The sequence below is a fragment of the Grammomys surdaster genome, unplaced genomic scaffold, assembly GCF_004785775.1.
Source record: "Grammomys surdaster isolate TR1022 unplaced genomic scaffold, NIH_TR_1.0 136, whole genome shotgun sequence".
NCBI classification, from domain to species: Eukaryota; Metazoa; Chordata; class Mammalia; order Rodentia; family Muridae; genus Grammomys; species Grammomys surdaster.
This window is the reverse complement of record NW_021604594.1, coordinates 5,713,351-5,719,793: the sequence shown is the minus strand read 5'-3', so window position 1 is coordinate 5,719,793 and position 6,443 is coordinate 5,713,351.

Here is a 6,443-nt window from a genome sequence, read left to right as displayed (position 1 = left end):
TGTTTTTGTGAACTCTCTCCAGTGCCATTACTTCAGTTCCCAGAATCCCAGGAGCTAAGACTGGTGAACGGTTCTTGTCCTGTCCAAACCCACTTCCAGCCTGCCCGGCTCTCACCATCTCCTCTGGACTTTTCACAATGTTTGTGGCATAAAGCTTCCATGATGATGACAGGACTGCCTGGACCATATACAAAAGATAGTATATACAGTTAAGCATTTCTACTTCATGAATGAAAACTGCACGAAGGTCTTTCATGGCTCTCCTCTTGGCAGTGTCTACAGTTTGCTGTGGCTGTGGAAGCACAGGCCTTTGGAAGATCTGAGCTCAAGTCCTTCCTAAAAGCTGAACCACATCCATGTTGATCCAATGTTGGTCTCATTCTTACATCATTGAACACCTCCTTCTACTTCTCTCTGCTGCTTCTGTCTCGTAACTGATCCCACCCTTTCTGCTTATTAGCATTATTATTTTATATTATATTTATTTATTTTATGTGTGTGAGTGTTAGTGTTTTGCCTGTATATAAGTGCACCATGAGAATCCTTTGTATGTTTGAGGTAATATATATATTGTTGTATCCCTTGTAATTTGCTCGACCCATGATTGTTAGCTGTCAAGCGGGTTTTGGGAACTAAACCCAGGTTCTGCAAAATCATAAGTGCTCTTAACAACTGGGCCGTATTTCCAGTCCCCTTTCATAATGTAGTTTGTGCATTTCTGCCTCATGTCCTCCTGTACCTTTCTACCCTCCACAGCCCCAACAGGTCTTCCTCCCTAATCCATGGCCTCTTTTTTATCATTTTAATTCATGAGTCCAGTCCTCCCTTTAGTCACCTGGTTGGCCCTCCCTTCCCTGTTTTAACCATTGTAGCCAGGAACTAGACATCATAACATCTTGAATCTCCTCACACAAATGTGCCTCTGCCAGGCTCTCCAGAGCACAACAAGATGGAGGATAACATAATTGGAAATTTTCATCATTTGGTTTTATGACACTTACAAATAATCTTCTTCCTTTGGATTGCTAAATGTCTTCTTCTAAAGAGTTATTTGTTTTATTTTATGTGTAGAAGAGTTTTGTCTACATGTGTGTATGTGCACCACATGCATGCCTGATACCTGCAGAGTCCAGAAGAGGGCATTAGATCCCCTGGAACTGGAGTCATTCATGTCTGTGAGCTGCTTGCTATGTGTGTGCTGAGAACTAAATGCAATCCTTTGCAAGAACAGCAAATGCTCTTAACTGTTCAGCTTCACCTCCAGACCCCTGAACTACTTTTTATCTAGAAAAAGTGAAGCTTCAATCTTTGTCATTTTATAGTAAATGTACACTTATATAAAAATATTTCGTCTGATTCTTCCAATGGAAAATTGCCAGTGAAGTTTTATTGACTTAAAACTGACACAGGTAGCAGTTTCTTTTAATCATGCAGATACTCTAGATTTAAAATACATTTAGTCTTGAATACCTAATGCATTGATACGATTTAAGTATATATTATAGTATATTTATTTTCATCCTTGCCTTCCAAATCATTTAGACCCATGAGTATAAGGATCTTTGCTGTCATGGTACACATGTAAATTATACATGTTTTATAGAAGTGATAAACTATAACACATATCATTCCATGTAGTTGCTTTTCCTCCATTAACTAAGTACTAGAGAGATGGTTCTGTATTAATCACAAAGACCAAACAATAGAGATGGTTCTGTATTAATCATAAAGACTGAATTGTTTGCTTTACTCTATGAATATACCAAGCTTTATGTAAAGAGTTCTACTTACCAACACTGAGGTTGTTCAAACAATCATATGATCTTGTATTCATATCTATAGACACATAGGCAAACATTCCTGTAGGTTCTATGTTGCGGGATAAGTCCTTAGAAATTCAGTTGTATTTTTTAAAATCCAGGAATTTGTTATGCCAATTGTAAAATTTTCATATCTATAGAAATACACCCAGGGCAGTGGTGGTGCACACCTTTAATTCCAGCACTTGGGAGACAGGCAGGTGGATTTCTGAGTTCGAGGCCAGCCTGGTCTACAGAGTGAGTTCCCAGACAGCCAGGGCTATACAGAGAAACCCTGTCTTGAAAAACAAAAACAAAAAAAAACAAAAACAAAAAAAAGAAAAAAAGAAAAAAGAAATACACAAAGCAAATGATTCAAAATAACATCTTATAATAATTGGTAAGACTCTATGACTTTTATGCTTTTATTTTTTTTTTTACGATCTGTAAATTATATGTACCTCTAGTTTTGTTTTTTACTTTCTTCTTTTCTCTCCCTGTTTTCTTTTTCATTTTTCTCCCTTTTTCTTTTTTCTATCCCTCTTTCTTCCTTCTTTTCTTTCCTCTTCTTCCAGATTACTTTCCTATTAATGTTCAGATTGAGTGCTATGTAACCACTAGATGGTGGTACAAGCACACAGGGAGAAATATTTTGTAAACAGACTAGGTATTAGTTTTGATTTCTTGCTTAGTTTTTAAATTGCTATACACTTGGGCCCTTAAATGCCTCCTAAGGGACACCGCTGTGGTCGCTGCTTAGTCGTTGAACCAACATAACACTGATGTTGAGCTTTTGCAGCAGCTGCCATGGACCACTTTATGTTGATGGTGAGACTTTTATTTAGAATGCTCATTGCTTGCATATATTAACTCTTCAGTAGGAATCTGTTAGGTTTCCTGAGTGATTTGAAGTGCTTGCTTATATTCTTGACTGATTTACAGAACCTACAATGTTACAGTTGAGACTACTTAGAATTTATAATCCTGCTTTATTTAGTTGACTGAATTTTATGAAGAACTAGCAGTTCCCTAGCGATTTCCTAAAACCGACAGAAGGCACCTGCTTACTATGGTTAGTCCGATCAGTTGCAGTTCAGAGATTTATACAAACCTGTATCATCCATCATCATCTCAATGGCTAAAATGTATTTTTTAATATCTTGGAATTTATTATAAAAGTACTCTTCTATGTGTGAATTGCCTTAATTTTGGAAAGTATGTTTTCTCTATGAGGAATGCATGGGAATCTGTGCTGTGAATATTGGGATCAGTAAATTCTTCTTAAATCACAGAAGAAAAGAATCCTATGATGTTGAAGGGTATCTGCTTATAGACCTCCATGATAAGCTTAGCATTTAAAATCTTGAAAACCAGCTCAATGCATTCAGAACAAGACTGTGCGCTCAACCTCTATCCCCCAAACCGCACATCCCATACCCACTCGGGAGTATTTGAGGGTGAGTGTTGAGGCATAATACCCCACTTGCATTGAGGTTGCCTGATTTAGGGGGAAAGAAAAGGACTAGCATGTTGGCTAAATTGTCTGAAAGGTTTTGATAGTAATAAGGCTTTCTTACTACTTAATACTCCCTGATGAAACTCTATGATCTGCTATGTAGTAGCCGTGTTAAACTGTTACACCTGGAAGGCTTCATTTAAGACATTTGCTGTCTAACTAAAAGGAGATGGCTTCTTGTTATTCATTCACACACAAGGGAAGGTAAAAATAATCACCAACTTGAATTCAACAGAACACTGAGTGAAGAGAAGCAGTCCCTAAGATGATGAGCCCATTGGCACCCTGCTCCATGAAGTGGAATCCACTGCAGCTGCGTCCTCGGTTTTATTAGGAAAGATAGCCCATTTTGTGATCTCCAACGTTTAAATCAATTGAACTACAGTGAAATCTCTCCCCTGAAATGGCTATTACACAGCTTGCAACCTTTTGTTCAAGAGATTAAGTTTGCATCTCCTCACATTATCTCCTTGTAATTGGAAAACTTTCATTTTGACGGAGAAAATGTGCCAGCGTCCCCGAGAGCCTTGCCACAAGCCAATGCAGAATGCCATCTGGAGGGTCCATGTCCACATCAGGCGGCAGCCTCCTGTCGGGCAGGATCTGGAACTTTGCGACGAACAACTAATAACATCTTAAGCTCCATTTGTCTAGCTCATGAGTGCTCTTGGCAGAGGTCGTAACCAGCAGTGGTTTTCTTGATTTGCTGCATCAAATGTAATTAGGTTAAAGCACTCACTGACAGAGCCTCTGATAATGGCATGAAAGCCTCGGGCTTGAATTTACCCATCCAGTCAAATTTAAGTTTAGAGCAGCAAAGACGTATTAATTTCATCACCAGGACAATGAAAATTGGTAAACTTGAAAGGTATTTATTCGGAACAAAGCAGCTTTCCTTTCTTTGGGTTTCATACTTCTTTGGCTTCTATTTTAAAATTGAATTTAATCAATTTATGTTCTGGTTCCTAGCTTGTGATGAAGTCGCTGATGTCCCCTGCTAGGAGACTTGGTCTCATGTGCACACAAACCACATATCTCTGAACCGTTCCTCACACTGTGTAAAATGATAAGCCATCTTCAGCATGTTACCTCTACATAACTGAATTCTGCCAGTTGTTATTCATAAAGATAGATACGACACCGTGGTTGACCTTTTAACCCTTGCCTGTTGAAAAACTCCAGGGTAGCAGAGGTCTTTTCATAAATGAGTCAGTTCGTGGCTGTGAGTAAAACAGAGAACCATTGCTTAGGGTTAAATTTAGGGCAAGCTTGGGCCCAGAGCCTGAGACAGAAGTTAGCTATTATTAAGAGTATACAAAAAGAGTTTCTGCTCTCTGCAGAAAATAAGGTCTCATGGTTTTCAGCACAAATGTTGTAAAACGAGTGCTAGAGAAAGAGAGAGCTGGGGTGCGGTCTCAGCCGGAAGGCAGAGGTTCCTGGCATGGCTGTAAGGCTGATGATCTTCACAAGGCTTTAAGAATAAGCAGAGGAGTTAGGATGATAGGACATAAAAAATAATCTCAGGAGGGCTGCATTTTTTTTCTAACTGATTTCCACATTTCTTCTCCTGTCCCTGGCTCTTAGAAATACTGGCACTCCTGGACCCAGTAGAGGAATAGAACTGAAATTTCTCAGGAACAGCGGTGATTCCTGTTGACTTTGTACCTCTTTGGGGGATGATGTGATAGTTTGAATGTTTCAGGTGGTTCTGCTTCTGATAAAAGCAATAGGCATGTGTGAGAATGAGGTTAAGTAAGTGTTTATTTGAGGATTTAATATTGCACACACTGATGGAGAACGGCAATTACCATGCTGTGATTTTCATATTCATGTGTGCCGTATTTATTTGTTGTTTACCTCTCTGCATAATGGAAATGCCATGAAAATCTGTTCCTTCTACTGCTTTAATTTTAAATGAAGCTAAATGTTATGTATAATTTTAAGTTACAGATTGCTAATTTCATTCTGTTTTAAATACTCTACACATAAGAAGCTCTTCTGCTCCTGCAAGAAGCCCTTCTTTGGGCAGAATAAAAGCATAATTCTCTCAGTAATTGTATAATAGGTAGGTAGTTAATAGATTAAAACATGAGCCTGACATCATCACATCGACAGTCTATTTCTAACCATATAATTACCCATACTCTTCATATGTATATGACTTTCTATAAATAGAATATGTATGCCTTTGTAACTGTCCTGATAAATATAGTCAAAAGACAAAAGCTTACTGCATTTGTTGATAAAGTATTTGCATCTAGCTTACTTGCTAATAATCTGGTGACAGACTCAGTTCTTGGTGAAATGGTTATGAAAGCTTCGGGAACAACCCAGTTTTCACCTATTTCCAAGATAGTATTTAAACTAGGCCACCAATGGCAGAACTCAAAACTAGTTTACCTTCTAGAGACATAATGGAACAAAGCAAGGGAAACACTGGAAAACGAAATCTACAGCTGTTGTGTAGCTTTCCCTCTCTAGTCTGAGAATCTATTCATGTGCTGTGTCTCGACTTCTGTTTCCTGGTCCATCCTTTCTCTTCTCACCTCAACTCCAGAGCCATATCTGAAACCTGGTTGTATGCCATCCAAAACCTACTAAATTATTCACTCATTTAACATGCATAATTCTACACTTAGCACATATATAAATCTATCTCTACCTACCTATCTATAGATATAGATATATAGATATGTGCTAGAGATATTCATATTTAGATGCTTATATAGAGATATTTAGAAAAGGTCTCTCCTGCTGTCTAAAGCCTTCATGAGAACAAATCTATATCATATCTCTATCTCTACCTCATTTCTCTATCTATCTATCTATCTATCTATCTATCTATCTATCTATCTATCTATCCATCCAGATAAGGTTCTTCTTACTGGCTCAAGTCTGTGTGGGAACAGTTTTATTCACATGGATGGGAACAAGGAGTCAATATCCCTGCAAGCTAGAGTATATTTACATGTTCCAAAGGCAGAAATGGCTGAAGGTTCTTTCTTTCTTTCTTTCTTTCTTTCTTTCTTTCTTTCTTTCTTTCTTCCTTCCTTCCTTCCTTCCTTCCTTCCTTCCTTCCTTTCTCCCTCCCTCCCTCCCTCCCTCCCTCCCTCCCTCCCTCCCTCTCT